This window comes from Myotis brandtii, unplaced genomic scaffold (genome assembly GCF_000412655.1).
Source record: "Myotis brandtii unplaced genomic scaffold, ASM41265v1 scaffold94, whole genome shotgun sequence".
Lineage (NCBI taxonomy): Eukaryota > Metazoa > Chordata > Mammalia > Chiroptera > Vespertilionidae > Myotis > Myotis brandtii.
In genome coordinates this window covers 1,281,951-1,303,724 of record NW_005371876.1, presented here as the reverse complement: position 1 = coordinate 1,303,724, position 21,774 = coordinate 1,281,951, and positions in this window count along the sequence as shown.

Here is a 21,774-nt window from a genome sequence, read left to right as displayed (position 1 = left end):
ATATAGGAAGCATAAAAATGCTAAAGGTAAAAATGCCTTATGCATTCATCAACAAATATTGAGACCAACCTGGCCTTGTTCTACTTGCTGAAGATATAACAGTAAACAAAACAGAAGAAGTCGGGAGGTAGTACGTGTGATACAAAGCAGTGCTGGGTGAACAGGGTGGTATGGTATTTAGGTAGGATGGTCAGGGAAACTTCCTCACATGAGTGGGCTATGAATTCCCACACTTCATCCATGAAGTACAGGGTCACTCTACTTCACAGAAATTTCATTCTTGGAAGTACTTTGACAAATTTAAGAAAGCATCTACCAAAAAGGGCCTAAGTCCGTCTTCCTATGTAAAGAAATATTTGTAACATTTTTTCAAAAGAAGTTCTTTGGTCCCAGCTAGGTAGCACAAATAGCTGGAGCAACGTCCCAATATGCCAAGGTTTCGGGTTCCATCCCAGGTCAGGGCACATACAGGAATCAACCATGAATGCATGGATAAGTGGAACAACAAGTCAATGTTTTCCTCTCTCTCCCTTTCTCTCTCTCTCTAAAATCAATAAATGAATGAAACTTTTAAAAAAAGTATTAAAAAATAAAAAATAAATAAAAGAAGTTATTTGGCATGGAATGAATGTTGGTACTCTCCCAAAATTCATGTATTGAAGCCCTAGTCCACAGTGCAATGGTATTTGAAGGTATCTTCAGGAGATAATTAGATGAGGTCATGAGGCTGAGGTGCCTGTGATGGGATTAGTTAGTGTCCTCATAGAGGAAGAAACCAGAGCTCTCTCTCAGCCAACCAAGCTGGCACCCTAATCTCAGAATCTATGCTTCCACAGCCATGAGAAATAAATGACTACTGTTTAAACCACCCAGTCTATGGCATTTTATTATAGCAGCCCGATACTACTCCTCATGAAAATCATGGCAATCTATTCCTATCACCCATTTTCATGTCATTTTTTACTTTCCACTGTTGGCTATATTAAAAGCCCTTCACTTACTCACTTTTTAATCATAAATCATTTGAGCACGTGTACTTTGCTTCTTAGTCCCAGAATGCATATTCCAAATCTTGGCCCTGAGAGAACCGCTGAGCCCTAGCAAGGATAGATGAAGAAGCTACTCAGTTCCAAGGCTTTTAATGCAAACACTCAACTGACCAGAGCAAAGATCCAGAGCAGGAATCTGTGTGAGCAGCACTCACAGGTGAGTGGGGGTCAGCGAATAGGGTTCCATAGTGTCATTTGATGGGCAGATGTCAGTGGCACCAAGTGTGGAAGACACTTCTTGGCAAATTTCCTCAAACCCTTCACTCTTCTTGGAGATGAGAAGTCTGCTTACTGTAAAGGAAATACTGATGGCCCACGACCTTTATAAAAGCCTTCTGTAGCTGGCTGGACTATGCACTTGCTTAAAGTAAGCAAGAACATCCCAGGGTTCAGGAGCCTCTGCGGAAAGGTAGGAACAGGTGAACAAAAAGAGATCAGATAGAAAGGAATGATTTCTAATGAAGTCCACTCAGTGTGCTAATGTGGCAATAATTAAGATTCCTGGTCTTCATCCTATCTGATTAGAGAAAAGAAAAACAAATTTACAGAGATCCTCTTACGTATTCTCATGGAACTTCTGTGCAACAGCCAGAGACAGAGCATATCATTCTTTTATTTATATTTGAGAAAATAAAGGGCTGTCTGAGTCCGGGGGAGATTTCGGCCACCTGTCTCCTAAGAGTTATCGCATCCACTCATCCAGAAGTGAACATGAGATGACCAACTGAATTATATTTCCCTTTACTGTAAGGATGGGGTTTGGAAACAATTCTTAAGTGATAAAGTGAAAGCCCTCGGGGATATGGTCCGCCACTCAGATCCTCTTTGAAATAACAGTGGAATTATTATAAGAAAGAAAAGTCTGCATACACCCTAGAAACCATGGCACTCTCCCCATGCAGAGCCTTGGAGAGATTCCTCACACACTACAGTGCAGACCGGAGGAGCATGAAGAAAGTGAGAACATCAACTCAAAAATAGAGTGCGCTCAGGAACAGCCAGGATCCCTGGCAAAAGCCAACACTCCTGGCTGACCTGGAAGGACGAGGACAGGAGAGAGTGTAAGTCTGAGCACATTCCCTCACTCCCAAAGGCCCTGAAGGTGAGCCTGGTAAGCAGGAGCACAGAGCTGCCAGGTGGGTCTGAATATGAATCCCAGCTCCACCACCTATTGGCTCTGGGACCCTGGATGAGTTATTAATCTTCTCTAAGCTTCCAGTTTTCCTCTGCCAAACTGGCTAATAACTGTGCCTTTGAACAGGATTGCTCTGAGGATTAAATGAGATGAGAATGTATAGAGCTTAGAATAGTCCCTGAGCCCTGGCCAGGTTGGTCAGAGCATCATCCCAATGTGCTTAGGTTGTGGGTTCCATTCCGGGTCAGGGCACATACAAGAATCAACCAATGAATGCACAAATGAACAACAAATCGATGTTTTCTTTTTCTCTCTGTGTCTCTCTCTCCCTTCCTACCTCTCTCAAAAATCAATCAATAAATAAAAATAGTCCTGCAAGGGCTCATCTGGTGATGGTGATGGTGAATGATAAGATAATGGTAGAGATGGATATCGATGGTGATGGCAATGCCATAATGATGATGGTGATGGATATGATGGTAATGGTGATGGGTTATGATGATGGTGATGGTGACAGATATGATGGTGACAGATATGATGGTGATAGATATGATGCTGATGGGTATGATGATGGTGATGAATATAAAGATGGTGATTAGTAATAGAAATGGAACTTAAGATTTGGCAAAAAAAAAAAAAAGTCAAGCTTTTCAAAAGCATCACCTATTTTAAACATTTTTAGAGAGGGAAAAAGGGAGAGAGAGAAACATTGATATGAGAGAGACAGTCTATCGTTGCCTCTGGCATACACCCGATTCAGAAATTGAACTCACACCCGCCACTCACACCCGCTGACAGAGCTGAGCGATCAGGATTGGTACTGGGTGCTGGCAGCGGGTGTGAGCGGCAGCTCTGGCACTGGCAGCAGGTGTGAGAGGCGGATGCCGGCCCGGGTCGCCCCTCAGGAGCAGGGGGAGGTGGAGAAGCCCTGAGGGGTGATCAAGGCCAGCAGCCACCACTCGCACCCGCTGACAGTGCTGAGTGATTGGAGCCGGCGGCTGCCACTCACACCCGCTGACAGCACAGAGCGGTCGGGGCCGGCACCGAGCATCGGCAGCAGGTGCGAGCGCCAGGTGGGACCACAGCATGTGGGAGCAAAGAATTTTCAGTAACCACCAGAGGCTCGCCCTGATGACAGCGACAGGCGCCTCTGGCACCCCCGCTCTCCTGCTCCACCATCCCACTGCAGCTGATGCCCACCATGTTCCATGCTCTACTGCCTGCTGCCAAAGCCCACCACATTCAGCGCGCACCCCCTGGTGGTCAGTGCATGTCATAGTAACTGGTTGTTTGGTTGTTCTGCTGTTCGGTCTATTTGTATATTAGGGTTTTATATCCTATATAATAAACTAATATGCAGCAAATCAACCAAACGGCAGAACGACTGGTCACTATGATGTGCACTGACCACCGGGGGCAGACACTCAACTCAGGAGCTGCCCCTAGCCCACAGGCCCCAGGCCAGCCAAGGTGGGTGCCAGTGGGGGTCCCTGATCACCCCACCAGTTGCCCCACAGATGGGCCCCGATCGCCGGCCAGGCCTAGGGACCCTACCCATGCACAAATTTTGTGCACCGGGCCTCTAGTATATAGATAAGCAGTCAAGGAGTCAAGGGTCTGAACGGCAGAACGACTGGTCACTATGATGTGCACTGACCACCGGGGGCAGACACTCAACTCAGGAGCTGCCCCTAGCCCACAGGCCCCAGGCCAGCCAAGGTGGGTGCCAGTGGGGGTCCCTGATCACCCCACCAGTTGCCCCACAGATGGGCCCCGATCGCCGGCCAGGCCTAGGGACCCTACCCATGCACAAATTTTGTGCACCGGGCCTCTAGTATATAGATAAGCAGTCAAGGAGTCAAGGGTCTGCAAACATCTGAGGGAAATTCTCCCACATGATGACTGTAGCACAGAAAAGAAAAGGAAAGAAAATGAGAAACAAGAGAAGAAACGAGAAAGAATGACAAATAATCCTGCAATGTCAGTGGTACACACAGTCTTAGCGCTACAGGGGCCTGCAAGACTGAGATTGCAATGTGAGCGAGATGCGGCTAACACCACACTGAGACTTTCTAGCACTGAGAGAGAATGGAAAAGGAATTACCCCCTCACTACATGATTCAATGATAACTTGGTGTCATGTGTTACTGCACCATCTCATGGCTCTCTGAAATCACAGACGTGGCCCCTTTTTTGCAAGTGCTGGCCTGGACAATAGTATGTTCTCACGGGCAACCTGGAACCACTGTCCTCCACCACACATCCCCCCAAGGGCTCAGGTAACTGGAATGAGAGGCACTGAAAGTACAACAGAGGGAATACAGTCAGTAATATTGTAATAAGCAAGTATGGTGGCAGATGGGTACTGGAATTATTGGGGAATCACTTTGTGAATTATAAAAATAATTCTAACCACTATGCTGTACACCCAAAACTAACATAAAATAATATTGAATACCAACCATAATTGAAAAATAAAGTAATAAAATGCAGAAACAATTTAATGCAAAAGAAAAGAAAAAGGCACTGGAACTCTACTCTATGCCAGACATCTAGCATATTCAATACTGTTACCAGCTGGCATAGAAAGGATAACCCCAAATTTTCAAACAAGCTAAGCCCAGTGGTCAGGATAAGTCCCACGAGTAAGTTCAGTTACTGGTGGCGACTCAAAATAGCTAACTTCAATTGCTCCTTTTAAGATCCCTTACTAAGCTGTCCAGAAATCAATATAATTACTTGTTTAAACACAAAATATTTCCTAAGTCTCCACCCAATTATTATGTGAAATCATGTGTGTACAGTGTTCACAGGGTTTGGAAAGATTAGGAACAATCTAAGATTTGTTATTTTTGATAACTTAATATAGAAACTTCAATAAACTTTTACTCTATTCAAGTTGGAGGAAATCATACCAAAGTTAATAGTCGTCACTTTCTATTATTGTAAATTCTGTAACAATAGGACAACATTGCTTTAATAAATGATCTTTTTATGGTTTAAAAGAAAAAGTCTTCTAATAATATACATTGTCACCAGAAACAGAAACAACATAAAGTCCAAAAACTGACTTGGGTTGCACATTCTCTCGTGTCCTGTTTGGGAAGAGTAATTCCTTTCTCCCCCACCTTTGCCCTCCTGTAGAGAGGCTGTCCCTCCCTCAAACACATCATAAAACTCACCGTGGAGCCCTTACTCTGTACCTGATAACGGGCCAGCACTGGGGCCTGGGGGCATAGAAGAAGCAATTCCTGCACTTGAAGATCTAAAAGTTATGCACCTCTCTCTCCTCAATGTCTATGGATCCAGGCCACAGGAGAAACATCCCCTCCTCTCCCCCCAGTGACTCTGTTTTGTTCAAAGCTGCTCTGTTCCCACAGAATACGTTGACTGCCATGTCACTCTAGCTTATCCATGTTTTAAAGCTGAAATCAAACTGGTCACCCAATTCCCCCACGCCTTTCAAAGGGACACAAAGAGTCCGCTGAGCCATTGTTAGGGCACCCTGGTCTGCAGCGCCGGTCCCAGCGCTGGAGAGCACGGCTCCCTCCTGGAAGCGGAGTCCAGGACTTCCCGGCTCCATGACCTGCACATGTTCCCACACCCCATGTCCAGATTATGCCACTTCCTTCGGAAGACTTTCTGGTGATGCATGGTCCAGCCAGGTCCAGCCAGAAGGATATGAAATCTTTCGTCTGGTCACTGGCTTCCTGTTGGTAAGAGGAGATTGGGAGTTGGCCACAGCGGTGACAGCAACAAAGGTGGGGTGGGAACACTGATTCAAGACATCCATTCTGGTCCTCTGTGCTGCGTGACCTTCTCAGCCAGTGGCCAGGGACAGACAGGGCCTCTCCCACATGCCACCCCCCAGTGTCCTGTTCATCTGTCGCCTTCACATTGACACGGGGCACAGCTGTGAAAGGAGGATGAGCAACCAATGCCCACTGAACTGACAGGAGAGGAGGAGGAGGAGGAGGGGCTGGCATCTGAGGAGCTACAAGGGAATGAGCTATAAGGGAACGAGCTATAAGGGAACAGAACCCCCACAGCAAAGCTTGAGACCAGCCATACCGGAGGCAGTGGCGGCCGTGGCGGGGTCGACAGAGCCGTGGTGAGGCCTTTCCTCAGACCCTCTGCAGTGAGAACCACGGTGCAAACTTAGACACTGACGGTGCATGTCACCCACATGGAGGCAGAAGAGACAACTCCAAGATTGAAGGCAGGAACCGTTGGATCAGATAACCTACACTCAGGTGTAAAACAATGCCACTTCCCTTGGGTGAAGGTGTTCACCAACGGTCTACCCACTGGTACCCGATCACTTAACCCCCAAACCACTTCCCACCACCAGGACAGACGCTGGGTCCCACCTCATCCGTCCACACGCCTGCACGGAACTCACTGGGAGCCAGCAGAGAGCCCCAGGTTAACATCCAAAGAGCAATAAGCAACACGCAAACAGGAATTAGTTCCCTAAAAGCAGAGGGCGGTGGGGGTGCAAACAGACCCTGATTGTAGGTTTGTTCATCAACCATCAACCTCCAGCCTCTCTGATGGTCCCAAAGGGCCTCTGCCCCGGCCACAGTAAGAAGGGGGGCATTTCCCAGCTCCCTGCCCGTCGCTTAGGAGGAGAATGTGTTTATGATGTGAGGACTCGAATGACTGCAATTGTGGACACTCATTTCATTGGTGTTATACTTCTTGGAGTGTGGGGAGGGAGGAGGTATTCGCAATGAAAGTTTATTCCTCCCGGAAGGCGACTTGGAAGAGGTTCTAATGCGAGAGGAAAACCCCAACGAAAGCCCAGCTCTGCCTCCCAGGTCTCCAGTTTCTCACATCTTGAAAGGCTTCAGAAAAGGCACAAAGGCAAAGCCACAAGCAGCTTTCCCAGCCAGAGAGGGAGAAACCTAGAGATCAACAGCTCCGGCTCCGTTTTGCTACACTCATGCTGTTTTTCTGGTGGCCCAGGCTTCTGTGTGAAACAAACAACCCATCCAGGTGAGAGGGTTCTGAGCAGGAGGCCCCCCAGGGAAGCTGCTGTAACACAGCGGCCTGTGCACACCCCTGGTGCATTTCAGGCAGGAAATAGAGGCCTCCCCGCCAGTAGGGTCTGGGCCTGATCCACAGGAAACTTTTCTCTTGATTAGACTCCCACTGTGCCCAGGGCTCAACTTTCCATCTTTTATTCCAACCCACACACCCGGCCACTCCACCAAGAGAAGAGGCAGGGGGCCTTTTCAAACCAACGGGCCCACCCACAACCACTGTGGGCAATCTACAAAGATCATGCTAACAATCAGCCGCGCCTTTTTCTTGGAATCAAGCAATTATCCTTTGAACCGCCAGGGAATATTCTCTAAACAGCAGATTGATCTTTTTTCGGTTCTGGCAGCCAAAATTCCGGGGTCAATGAAAGCCCAGGCATCCTGCCTTGATCTACCCCCCGAGCTTTACATGCAAGCCTGCGGAGCGGGAAGACTCTGCACCCCATCTCGGAGACACTGCCTTCCAGAAAGCACGCTGCCTTACAGAGCCTTCCTCCTGGGTTTTCCTAAATCCAGCCCTGGGGCCGGGGTTCTCAGCCCTCCCACTTGCAAGCTTCAACATAAGCAAAATGATTCAGACACTCTCTAAACTACTTAGGATGAATTGGCTAGTCACATGACACATCTGGGTATTTCCTTTTAAAACAGACATGCCAACTGAAATGGGATCCAGATGTTGTAGGCAGATGTACATCCAGTCTACTTCCTAGGTGGTACCAAGGTAATGAAGACTCAACCGATTGTGGTTTCTGTGATTTCATGTGTCCTTATTTCCCCTTCCAGACTGTAAGCTCCTGCTCCAGCCTTGGGCACCGAGGACTGGCCCTCTGGTGTTCCTTAAAAGCTAGTCCAATAAATAGGTACAATGAAGAAGGTTCACAGGTATTGGATTAAGCACCAATTAATGTCAGGAACAGTACGTTTCCTGTACAAGTCATATAGATGGATTTATTTGGAAAATTTGGGTTGCCTTGTTAACTAAGACATCAAGCTAACCACCAGACATTTGTGTAAAAGCTATTTCAATAAATGGTCTTTACGTGGAAGCTTTGTTTAAAAAAACTCTTCTCAAATGACAAACTATATAGATAGCACACTATAGTTCAGAAATTCTCACCATTCTTTAAGAATCCGCTGAAATGACTGGTCACATGTACTGAGCGCTTACTACGGTACCAGGCCCTATTTGGAAATCTCTTAGGCACTTACTCACTTTGCCTTTTCAACATTGTATGTTCTGAGATCTTCCCCACTTCATGGGTGAGGAAATGGCTTAGTTGTTCCTTGGGCCTCCCTGACCTCTCCAATGGAAACTACTCACTTCCTCTTCTGAAACCCACTTTAGCACGTTTTGTGCTTCTTATGAAACAAGTCCTATTTTCCCATGTACATGCAATAATTCGGGCATTTCACCATACGCTCTCTGCAGATGGACTATCGTATTCAAATAGTACTCCCAAGGCAGGCCAGCAATTGCATATCAGAACCACCTGGGAGCCCAGCTGGTGTTCAGTGGATTGAGCATGTCCCATGCACCAAGGGGCCGCTGGTTCGATTCCAGGTCAGGGTACATGCCCAGGTTTCGGACTCACTCTCTAGGAGGGGGTATGCAAAAAGCAGCCGATCGATGTTTCTCTCTTTCCCTCTCTCTTCCTCTCTCTAAAATCAGTAAAAAAAAGAACCACCTGGGAAGTTTTTGAACCAAAACTGAGTAGTGGCCTGGGCCTCATATCCTGGAGGTAGATTCTGATCTTGGTTGGAACTGTCAAACCTTTATCTTCTGAAAGACACACCAGACCACTGTCTTACTCAACTAGCTCACTGCCTCCTGGAACATCGTGGGTAACGAACAAAATTTATCAAATGAATGGGTGGCTTAATGAATAACCATTATTATGAGATACCACTTAAGATATAAACAACTGATTTTCATGTGGGAACAGAAAACTACCCCCACCAGAATTTTGACAGCCCCTGGACCTATCTCCTTCCACTGCCCCTCCACCCACTTCCCTCAGTCAGGCCCAGCCACACCGGCCCTCCTACTGCTCCTCAATTGTGCCAAGCCCTCTACCGGGAACAATCTCACCCTATGCATGGCTCATTTCTTCTTTTATTCAGGTATTTTTCCAAATGTCTTCTCAGAGAAGGGAACTCGGCCCTAACTAAACTACATCAGCCACCCTGTTCTCTATGTTATAGTCTCTTATCAGTATTCTCACAGTTTTTAACATGAACTGACATGATCTGACACATGCTTTAAATTTAGTCTGTCTCTTACTTGGAACACACACCTCAAGAGGTTATGGACTCTGAGGAAACACACTCCGCCCGCATGTTTCAGAGGAGTCACTCTCACTGTGGGACTTGCCAGGTTCCTCCCCGGGCCAGAGTTTTGGAATGAAATGTTACAGACCGCGAAACACCAAAGCTGAGATATCATCTACTGTAGGGGTTCTTCTTTTTGTTTAATTCTTACCCAAGAATATTTTTTCCATTGACTTTTTTTTCTTTTTGGACAGAGTGGTGGGGGGGGGGAGAGACACACACACATTGATTGGTTGCCTCCTGCACGCCCCCCCAACCTGGGTTGGGGATCAAACCTGCAACACAGGGATGTGCCCTTTACCAGGAATCAAACTTGTGACCCTCTGGTGCTTGGGCTGATGGTCTAACCACTGAGAAACACCAGCCAGGGCTGGAGGGGTTCTTCTTAATCTAGGGTCCATCAGTCCCTGGAGATTTATAAACGTCCTGAAAATTCGATGTGAAATTTTGCCTGCCTGCAACATGCACAATTTCTGTGGCAAGAACCCATCGCTCTCAGTGGGGTCTCAAAGGAGCTTTATTTCTCAGAACATTAAAATCCTGTCAGCAAAACTCTTCATTAGGGATGAGGAAACTGAGACCCCCAAAGAAGCCATGTAGGTGAGGTCAAACGGCTGTTAGGGACCGAGTTCTGAGCAGAATCATATTTGTTGATTCCCAAGCATCCTCTTTACCCTCCCCCAGCCTCCAACGTTCCCCTTAAAAGAGGCTCCTCCCCTGGCAATGCCCCACTGCCATCCTGGGCCCTGGACTCCCAGAGCACCTGCTGCACGTGTGTAGGACTAAGCCTTGGGCAAAAACAGTGAGGCACGACTTCCCCCTTCCTGACAACTTAATTCTCTCAAATGTGCGTGTGGTGAGCCCATCAGACAGGGTCGGGGTAAAGGCTCAGATATGCCCTATGGCATTTCATACCAAGCAGTACAGGCCAGCTTCACATCCGCTGGCTCCAGATGCCCTCCGCAAATAAAGAACTCCTTCTCCCTGCTGCTAACGGCTCCCATTTTCTCATGATTGTCTCTAATGGTAAGTGCCAAGCAAATATCACCCACCACACGTCCTACTGGCTATTCTTTCAACATTGTGGATGCCAAGCCAGCCCTGCAGCAATGAAAGAAAAAGAATATTCACCAGCCATTTGGGAGGCCTGCAGAGAGAGGGTGCCCCAGGAAGTAAGGGGCGGGGCCTGTGTAACCTCAGGCTGAAGCACGCGGTCTGCCCTCCACTCGCTGGAGATTCGCTGTATTTGGCTGTATCCGCGGGCGCGCTCTGCAAGGTGCTGAAGCGCAGAGCTCACTTTTCAGTTGGGCCATTACGTTGCAAGGAACAGAGACCCACTCAGGCCGCCTCAAGAAAAGGGATGTCTGGGCTGGAATTGGGAAGCTGCGGAGAACAAGGGCATGTGGGGTTTCTGTTCCCTTCTCTCAGCTTCTTCCGTTTCCACCTGGTTTTTTTCAATCACATCTTTGGCTGGTGTGTGACTTCAGTTTGCCATGGAGTCAGCTCTCAAATGGCACCCTTTTTAGTTTCTGCCTCTGGCAAAACGTATGTGGGATTCCTTCACTGAAGCTCCCAGGGCAGGGATTCTGATCAACGCTACTTATTTCTTTGTGCCAAGACATATGCCATTGTCCAGACGATGGAATGGCCGCCCTGGGGCGGTGGACCCTCCCACACACCGATCAGCGATGGTTACAGGAGAAGGGCAGGGTGTCACACTTCGCTCCCTGGGCCTTCCTCCGTCCTCTGCTCAGGCTGTGCCCAGAGAGGGACAACAGTGACTCCGGCCACACAGGCGCTAGCCCAGGCTGTGCACCGTGCTGATCAGGCTGGCACTGGCATGTCAGTGCTGTTACATTTTCAAGAATTTTGTGAACCATTTGTTCATCCACGGGTAGTTTGAAATTGGCCATAACAGGAGTATTGATTGACACCACAGACATGGGCAAAGGCTACAAATTTGGGGCTTTACTGTTCTCCCTGGACAGCTAGTTACCAGCACACCACGGCAGCATCAATAATGGCTAAAGAGAAAGAAAAGCTTGGCCAGTGTGGCTCAGTTGGTTGGGGGTCGTCCAGTGCACCAGGAGGTTGCCAGTTCGATTCCCAGTCAGGGCACATGACTGGGGCGTGCAGGAGGCAGTGGATCCATGTTGCACTCTCACATCGATGTTTCTCTCTCTCTCCCTTCCTTTTCTCTAAAAATCAATACACTTTTCTTAGAAAAAAAAAATAGAGAGAAAGAGAATGAAAAAAATCCAGGTAAACAAGGCTCCCTAACAACCTGACATAGTCTACGTCATTTTCATTTCCCTCTTCTCCCCTCACCCAGCCTTGCTCCCGCCAGAATGGACACTTCCTCCTTCTCCACTCGCCAGGAATGTCTGCACGGTAGCGTAGCCAATGCTGATGCTGAACCCTGTCCCCAGCCTTCCCAAACTCGAATGCCCGTCTCTACAAAGTTCAGCTTCTTCCCTGTTCTCCACAGTGGCTGCACCAGTCTGCATTCCCACGGGCAGTGCACGAGGGTCAAAGGACTACATTTTTAAGGATTAGGTCAGAGTGTGTTAGGGAGGGCATAGCGCAATGATGGCGAACCTATGACACGCGTGTCAGAGGTGACACGAGAACTCATTTTTTTGGTTGATTTTTCTTTGTTAAATGGCATTTAAATATATAAAATAAATATCAAAAATATAAGTCTTTGTTTTACTATGGTTGCAAATATCAAAAAAATTCTATATGTGACACGGCACCAGAGTTAACTTAGGGTTTTTCAAAATGCTGACACGCTGAGCTCAAAAGGTTCGCCATCACTGGCATAAAGACTCCCAGTTCCCTCAGAACAGCCTCCCAATTCCCTCAGAACAGCCTCAGCTTCTCCCAAGTCCTAGAACGCAGTGCACTTCTCTGCACCATTCTCATGCGCAGCCTTCCACGAGTTATTGTGGCTTCTACCATGAGGTCCTTTCATTCATTATAAACTTCCCATGAATGGGATCTATGTCCACATCTTCTCTGGCTCCTTCCAAGTGCTGAGCATATACCTGCTCCTCAGTGCGATACCTGGTAAGCACATGGTGAATGAATACAGAACATTTATTTCCACGCGTCTGCCAATAACACTTCTCTCCCTTGCCTTCAATACAATACTAGACCTACTACCTCATGAGTCCCCTAACAGATCTGAGTCCTGACAATCGAACAGCAACAATAGAAATCAAGACTGGAAGGCTGCTAGAGGCATGTATCCAGTGTGTGTGTGTGTGTGTGTGTGTGTGTGTGTAAATTACTTTTGTTAGATCTGAACACCTGTAAGAGGGGAGGAAAATCAGGGATTAAACTAAAGGGATTAAACTTTGATCTAGCAACGGCAGAATCATACTTCAAATCACACTCAAGCCCCTGTTAAAACTGATCTCCCTTTCATACACTTTGGGAAAGATGACTTGGAGCATTAGGGGAAATTCAGAACTGGAAACCAGACGAACCAGATCACAAGTTCAGTGTCGAGTGTGGAAAATTAGCGCTTCATGCTACAAATGACTTAACCAGCCTGAAGAGTATATAAAAGATGCCAAGTTAGCCCTCGCTGGTTTGGCTCAGTAGATAGAGCGTCGGCCTGTGGAATGAAGGGTCCCAGATTCGATTCTGGCCAAGGGCACATGCCCAGATTGAGGGCTCGATCCCCAGTAGGGGTAATGCAGGAGGCAGCCGATTAATGATTCTATCTCATCATTGATGTTTCTATCTTTCACTCTCTCTCCCTTCCTCTCTTAAATCAATAAAGAAATATATATATATATATGTATATATATATATATTTTAAAAAGATGCCAAGTTAGAAGGAATATAAGAGTCCTACTGGCATGTGAAGAAAAAGGCCACGAAAAAATGGGCGTCTCCACGAAGAAATGAGCGTCTTTGCTCCAAAGCTTTTTCTAGACAAAAACCCCCTGATAAGTCTTCGGGCAGAAAGTTCAATGGCATGTCCAACTTAGATCATGACATTTGGGAGTCAATGAATGTGGCCTTACTGGCAGTACTTAATTAACTTACATAACCTCTCAGAAACTGAAAATGCTTCACATTCTGAGTAGCAAATATTATCTCTATTTGACAGAAGTAAAAACGAAGTGAAAGAGAGTTAGCCACTTGATTGTGTGTGTAACAGAGATGGAAATGCAAGCCCGGCTTCCTAATCCTGGTTTCAACACTCTCTGTCTGTTTCATTCCACCCACCAACCCTCCAAACCCTAAATGACCCAGAAGATAAAAAACAAGTGATCTTTATGAAATGAGTAATTCCTGAAGCTTAATCCAAGCCCATGGTGCTAAAAACCAATAAAAAAATATTCTCAGAACTAAGGCAGACAAAAGAACGTGGTAGGGTGGCTATTTCAGCAAGAAAGCAAGCCCTGTAATCTTCCAAAAGTATAAAACCTTGTCACTCAAGGCTGCTAAAAATGCAAGAAATTAAAGACATATTACAGCAGAACACATGTTTAATTTTAGATATCATTTATACTTCCTCCATCTATCCTTTCTTGATAGGAGCTGTTTTAGAAAGACAGGACCTAAGAGGTGATACTACCTTTCCCTAGGGTTTAGAACTGTTAGCTAAAACCCCCTCAACATGGAATTTCATCCCCTGGGATCTAAAAGGAATCAAACCAAAAGTAAAGATGGGAAATAAGAAAACAAATGAAAGCAAAAATCCACAAGTCCCTATGTCCTCCCTAACACACACTGACCTGATCCTTAAAAATGTAGTCATTTGACCCTCGTGCACTGCCGGTGGGAATGCAGACTGGTGCAGCCACTGTGGAGAACAGTAAGGAGTTTCCTCAAAAAACTAAAAATGGAACTCCCATTTGACCCAGTGATCCCACTTCTAGGAATGTATCCCAAGAAACTAGAAACACTAATCAGAAAGGATATATGCACCCCTATGTTCATAGCAGCACAATTTACAATAGCTAAGATTTGGAAACAGCCTAAGTGCCCATCAGCAGATGAGTGGATTAGAAAACTGTGGTACATCTACACAATGGAATACTATGCTGCTGTAAAAAAGAAGGAACTCCTACTATCTGCAACAGCATGGATGGAGCTGGAGAGCATTATGCTAAGTGAAATAAGTCAGTTGGAGAAAGATAAATATCACATAATCTCACTCATTTGTGGAATATAATGAACAACATAATCTGATGAACAAAAACAGATCAAGAGACAGAGAAGCATCTATCAGACCATCAAACTTAGAGGCAAGGCAGGGGAGGGTGGGGGGAAGGAGGAAAGATCAACCAAAGGACTTGTATGCATGCATATAAGCATAACCAATGGACACAGGTGAGGGCATTAGGGAGGTGGGGGGCAATAGAGGGATAAGGACACATATGTAATACCTTAATCATTAAAGAAAATAAATTTTAAAAATTTAGTCCTTTGGCCTGGCCAGTGTGGCTCAGTGGGTGATCATTGACCTATGAACCAGGAGGTCACAGTTGAATTCCCAGTCAGGGCACATGCCCGGGTTGTGGGCTCAATCCCCGGTAAGGGGCGAGCAGAGACAGCCAACCAATGATTCTCTCTCATCACTGATGTTTCTCCCTCTGCCTCCCTCTCTGAAATCAATAAGGGACTATTTTAAAAATTTAGTCCTTTGGGCAACAAATGAGGGACTCTGTTTTCCTGGTCTAAAACCTGTCCTCATGTCACTGAATTAAATCAGAATCAAAATGCCACCAAAGGAGAAAAGTGATGGGACTATGGGTTGCTTCATGAAGTGAGCCTTTTGCTTGTGAAATAAGTCATGTCAAAATCTGAGCTGAGCAAGGAGGCTCATATCTAATTCAGGATAAAAAACATACGAGATTCATAATTTCCAAGGCTCTTGGCTGAGATCAGAGCTTAAACATGAAAAGAATTCTTCTACAGACTCAAACCATTTCTGAATTTGTGAGCTCTGAGGAGGCCTCCCTGAAGCTACCAAAAAATTTAAAAACAAGCTTGAGTAGCAATCCTCACATTGCCGAAAGTGAACCGGGTACCCACCTCTCCCAGACGTAAAAGGTTCTTCTGAAAAAACGATTCCAGGGTGTTCTATAAGGAAACGAGTCTTTAACTCAAGTGGGCATCAGTCTTCCCACTTGAAATAACTGACTTATTTCACTTAGGAAGGCTTACAGGCCCATGCGATAACCATCTACTATTCTGTCCTCAATGGATTCCTGTTTTCAGATTCTACGACACCCTGTGTGGTAGGACCCGAAATGGCTGGCCTAGGACTACTGGTCACAATGTCCCTGAGTTCATGATTATCTTGTGGCACCCTATCAGGCCAAAGGGAAGGAACCAGCCTCTATGAAGCCCTGCCTACCTATGCTTTTTCTGTACATTACTTCTCTTACATACTCCTCACAACCACCCGTGAGCCACTGGAACCTTGCAGGTGCACAGCGAATGTGCCTTCCTCAGAGCAGGAAGGTAAGTTACCCACATCGAGTGGGCATTCAAATTCCAGTTGCCCTGACTCAAGACATCCATGTGAATTAGCTGGTTAGGTGTGAATTTATTATTTATTATACCTGTTCGGATCCCAGACAATCCTGAGTCAGTGAGTGAGAGCCCCCCTAAACCACAGGACAGAGAACAGAAGTCCCATCACCCAGAGACCCCTAGGAGTTCAAATATCTTCCAGGAAAATTCTGGCAAGACCGGGTCATTTCTGGCCAAAAACGCTTTGAAATTGAAAATAGACCAGACTCTAGTCTGGACATTTGAAGACAGGTTCAGGGTTAACGAATATTAACTACGTAAGAATCAACTCTGCTCTTCAAACAATGGTGCCTGATTGCCAGGCCTAGTGTACTGCCAGGCAGGCTCCCACCTCACAAACTGTCAGATAATGACTGTGGACAGCCCACAATACCAGGAAGTACACGAATCTTATTCATATCTTCTCACTTGGCTCAGAGCCCTCTATGATTTCACAAAGGCAAAGAGTAATAAAAGTTGGCAGACTTGGACTTCAAAATTCCCAGCCACAAGAAGCTGCTCTCCAAAACTTAACTGCAGTACATGGCTTTGGCATCCACCCTGGCAATCCAATTTCAAGCATGGCTTGGCCACAGGACCCTAACTCCAGTCTGCAGGACCACAAATGGTAACCATGGTTCTGAAGTTAGCTTGTCATGTGGTACTAAGCAAACCATCATCTGTGTCTCAGTCTTCTTCAGTAACTCAGAAGGTGACGTATTTTTAAAAATGCATATCCTATCAGAAATGCTATTGGACTATAGAAATAAATATGTGTAAATAAATAAATATAAATGTCCTGTTTCATCACTGAAATAACTTTATTTTATGTAATGCAAGACCAAGTATTGTGTATGTGTCAGAGTGTCCATTACTTTATCGAAATATGACAGTTATATCACACTTTAATGTCTTTAAACAGAAAGGACAAAGCCTGAGATGAATGGTTTATCCATGATAAAATAGCCATGTAGATCAGAAAAAAAACCAACAAATTACAACTAATGAGACGTGATTCTATGAGTTTTAAACTTTAGGATTATACAGAGATAAGACTAGTATAAACATGAAAAATCCATTTCGCACTTAACTGAAGCAAAAGTTTGGATTTGGTTTCTGATTATAAACAAAGAGACAGAGTGTCATAAGTAATTAACTGAATCATAGAAAGCGAAGTGTATGAAATTACGATGGTCATCAAGAATATAGGAATAGCCCTGGCTAGCTTGCTCAGTGGTTAGAGCATCGGCCCTCAGACTGAAGGGTCTCCGATTCGATTCCAGTCAAGGCAATACCTTGGTTACAGGCTCGATCCCCAGCTCCAGTCAGGGCACGTGCAATAGGCAACCAGTCAATGTGTCTCTCTCACATCAATGTTTCTCTCCCTGTCTCTCCCCTTCCCGTCCTCTCTCTCTCTCTCTAAAAATCAATGGAAAAAATAACCTCGGGTGAAGATTAACAAATATATATATGAACATATAAAGTTTGGTTTTTGCTAGAACACTCAAGAGTCAGCATAGACTCATACAACTTAACAAAAGAAGATAAACAATCCAATAAAAATATGGGCAAGGAACCTAAACAGACACTTTTTGAAAGAGAGCATAAAGAAGGCCAAGAGATACATGAAAACATGCTCAGTCACTAATCATCAGAGAGATGCAAATCAAAACGACAATGCGGTACCATCTCACACCTGTCAGAATGGCTATCATCATCAAATCAACAAACGGCAAGGGCTGGAGAAGATGCGGAGAAAAAAGAACCCTCGTGCACTGCTGGTGGGTATGCAGACTGGTGCAACCACTGTGGAGAACAGTATGGCATTTCCTCAAAAAATTAAAAATGACCCCAGTAATCCCACTTCTAGGAATATATCCCAAGAAACCAGAAACACCAATCAGAAAGGATATATGCACCCCTATGTTAATAGCAGCACAATTTACAATAGCTAAGATTTGGAAACAGCCTAAGTGCCCATCAGCAGATGAGTGGATTAGAAAACTGTGGTACATCTACACAATGGAATACTACGCTGCTGTAAAAAAGGAACTCTTACCATACGCAACAGCATGGATGGACCTGGAGAGCATCATGCTAAGCGAAATAAGTCAGTCAGAGAAAGATAAATATCACATGACCTCACTCATTTGTGGAATATAATGAACAACATAAACTGATGAACAAAAGTAGAGCCAGAAGAAAAAAAGATATTTTAGAATATAATAGAAGTAATCCTGTTATTTGCAGAATTTTATTATTTCCTACAACTTTTGTGATATCAGACTATGTTAGTACAGTTTTGGTATTATTATACTTAAAATACCTTTTTTCTTGAAATATTAATATTTATTGCATGTAATATTATTATATTTAAGATAGTTTTTTCTTGAATATTTGGTGTTTAATGCAGGTAACATATTTAAAATCATTTTTCTTGATATATTAATGTTTATTGCATGTATCAGTATCTTTAAGATCGTTTCTCATAAAATATTAATGTTTATTGCATGTAACATATTTAAAATAATTTTTCTTGAAATAAAAAATAAATTTTAAAAAAAGTCAACATAGCTTGAGACACAGACTTACTTGCCAAACCCAGCCAAGACATCCTGTGTGGCTTGGGTCAAACCACCAAAATAGTCTGTTTCAGTAGCTGGACCTCTAAAGCTACTGCCTTTAAGTCTCAAACTGCATTAATAATAAATAATAATAATAGGACAGTTAGATTTACTTTATTTGTTTAGATTGGTAATCCATTCACACTGCACAAACTTTAAAAGATACAAAAATATTCATGCCCAGCCAGTGTGGCTCAATGAACCCATGAACCAAGGGGTCACCGGTTCAATTCCCAATCAGGGCACACACTGATGTTGTGGGCTTGATCCCCTGTAGGGGGCGTGCAGGAGGCAGCCAATTGATGTTTCTCTCTCATCAATATTTCCATCTCTATCCCTTCCCCTTCCTCTTGCTCTAGAAAAATCAATAGAAAGCACATTTTCTTAACAAGGTACAGCCCTGGCTGGTTTGGCCAGTGGATAGAGTGTTGGCCTATGGACTGAAGGGTCCCAAAGTCGGTTTGGCTCAATCCCCAGTAGGGGGTGTGCAGGAGGCAGCTGATCAATGATTCTCTCCACTGATGCTTCTATCTCTCTCCCTCTCCCTTCCTCGCTGAAATCAATAAAAAATATATTTAATAAATAAATAAATAAAAAGGTACACAAATATTCAATAAAAAACTCTCTATTTTTATTGTTGTCACTATTACAGATGTTCCCCATTCTCCCCTCCTCCACACTTTGCCCATCTCCACCCAGCCTCCAGCCCCGTCCCTCTCGCTATCACCATACTGCTGTCTGTGTCCAAGGGCAAAACTCTCTTCTTCAGGCATCCAGTCACCCATTCCCTTCCAAGAAATAATTAATAAACAAGTTAATGTCTCACTTTCAGAATGGTCTAGCATTCACAAGTATCACACACTGTTCTTAGTCTCTTGTATTCAGTGCCTAGAACAGTGCCTGAATAGTGCGTGCTGCACAACCATTCGTTTAATGAATGAAATTAATACTATATACATACACTTTTTACATCATGCGTTTACTCAAGCATATCTTTGAAATAGCCCATATCAATGTATTTAGAGCTGCCTCATTCTTTTTCTCTCTGGAAATTTGAAGTTTAACATACATACAGAAAAGTGCATATACCACACATGCACATTTCACTGAGTTTTCCCAAACTGGATGTACCCACCCAACCATTACCCAGATCAAGAAACAGAAGGAACATTACTAACAACCTAAATGCAAATGCCCCACCCAGCACACCTTCTACCTCTTACCCTGCAGACATCTATCCACCACCCTCACTTTGTGAGATCTATCCATATCTTTGTGTGTACATGTAAGTCATTCACTCTCACTGCCCTACAGGATTTCACTGCGTGAGGATACCACAATGTATACATCCATTCAACTGTTGATGGGCATATGTGTTGTTTCCAATTGGGGGCTGTGCCGAAAAGTGTACTATGAACATTTTGCACACGTCTTTTTGTGGAAACATATTTTCATTTCTCTGAGTGGAACCGCTAGGTCACAGGGTAGGTGTATGTCTAACTTTACTAGGAACTGCCAATTTCCACTCCCACCAGGGCATAAGATGTCCTATTGCTGCACATCCTCGCCAACACTTGGTATTTATTTTCTTTTTTTAAATTAATACAGCCCTTCCAGTAGAGTTGTCAGGTCTTGTGTTTGCATCTCCCTAATGACAAATGTAGATCACCATTCCATACGTTTATCACATACTTGGATATCATTTATTTTGAAGTGTCTATTCAAATCTTTGCCCATTTTTCTATTGGGTTATTGATTTCTCTTATTGATTTGTATGCAATTCTTTACATATTCACAATATATGTATTGGAAATGTCTTGTTACATTCTTTTTAATCACTTAAGGGTATCTTTTGGTGAAAAGGAGTTCTTATTTGTAGTATGACTCTATCTATCTATCTATCTATCTATCTATCTATCTATCTATCTATCTATCTATCTATAGTGTTTTTGTGCCCTGTTAAGAGATCTCTGCCTACTGCATGGTCAAGGGGATATTTTCTTGCGCTTTCTTTTTTAAGCTTTTTTTTTTTCTTTTAAGCTTTCACTTGTTTACCTTTCATACATTTGGAATTGATTTTTTTAATCCTCACACAAGGATATGCTTTTACTGACTTTTAAAGAAGGGAAGGGAGAGAAAGAAACATAGATGGGTTATATTCCATATGAGCCCTGACCTGGGATTGAACCCGCAACCCAAGTATGTGCCCTGACTGGGAATCAAACCCACGACCTTTTGGTGCACAGGATGATGCTCCAAGCAACTGAGCCCCCCAGCCAGGGCTGGAATCTGACTTTTTTTTTTTTAATGACATAGGTAAATAGGGGTCCAATATATTTTTCTTTAAAAAAAATTTTTTTGTATTGCTTTGAGAGAGAGAAGGGAGAGGGAAGGAGAGAGAAAGAAACACATGTGAGAGAGAAACATCAATCAGTTGCCTTCCATAGGTGCCCCTGATGACCTAGGCGTGAACCCACAACCCAGTTATATACCCAGACTGGCTCGAAACCTTTCAGTGCATAGGACGACATTCAACCAAGCCACTCCGGCCAGGTGACATTTTTCAAAACAGATAACCAAGTGACCAAGCACCATTTTTTGAAGAGATCGTCCTCTAGTCACAGTATGTCAGTGCCATCTTTGTCAGACACTTTGTCTATCCTGAACCTGATTCTTTTTAATGGCCGTATAGTACTCCATTGTATGCATGTGCCATACATTACTAAACTCATTCCCAACTGATTGATATTTAAGTTGTTTTCATGACTTTGCCATAAATAACCATATGTCCTTCCCCATATATGTTAGCATATCTGCAGGACAAACTCCTAAAAATGGAGTTGCCAAGTCAAAGGGTACAAGCATTTTAAATTTTAATCAATAGCCCTAACCGGCCGAAACCGGTTTGGCTCAGTGGATAGAGCGTCGGCCTGCGGACTGAAAGGTCCCAGGTTCGATTCCGGTCAAGGGCATGTACCTTGGTTGTGGGCACATCCCCAGTAGGAGATGTGCAGGAGGCAGCTGATCGATGTTTCTCTCTCATCGATGTTTCT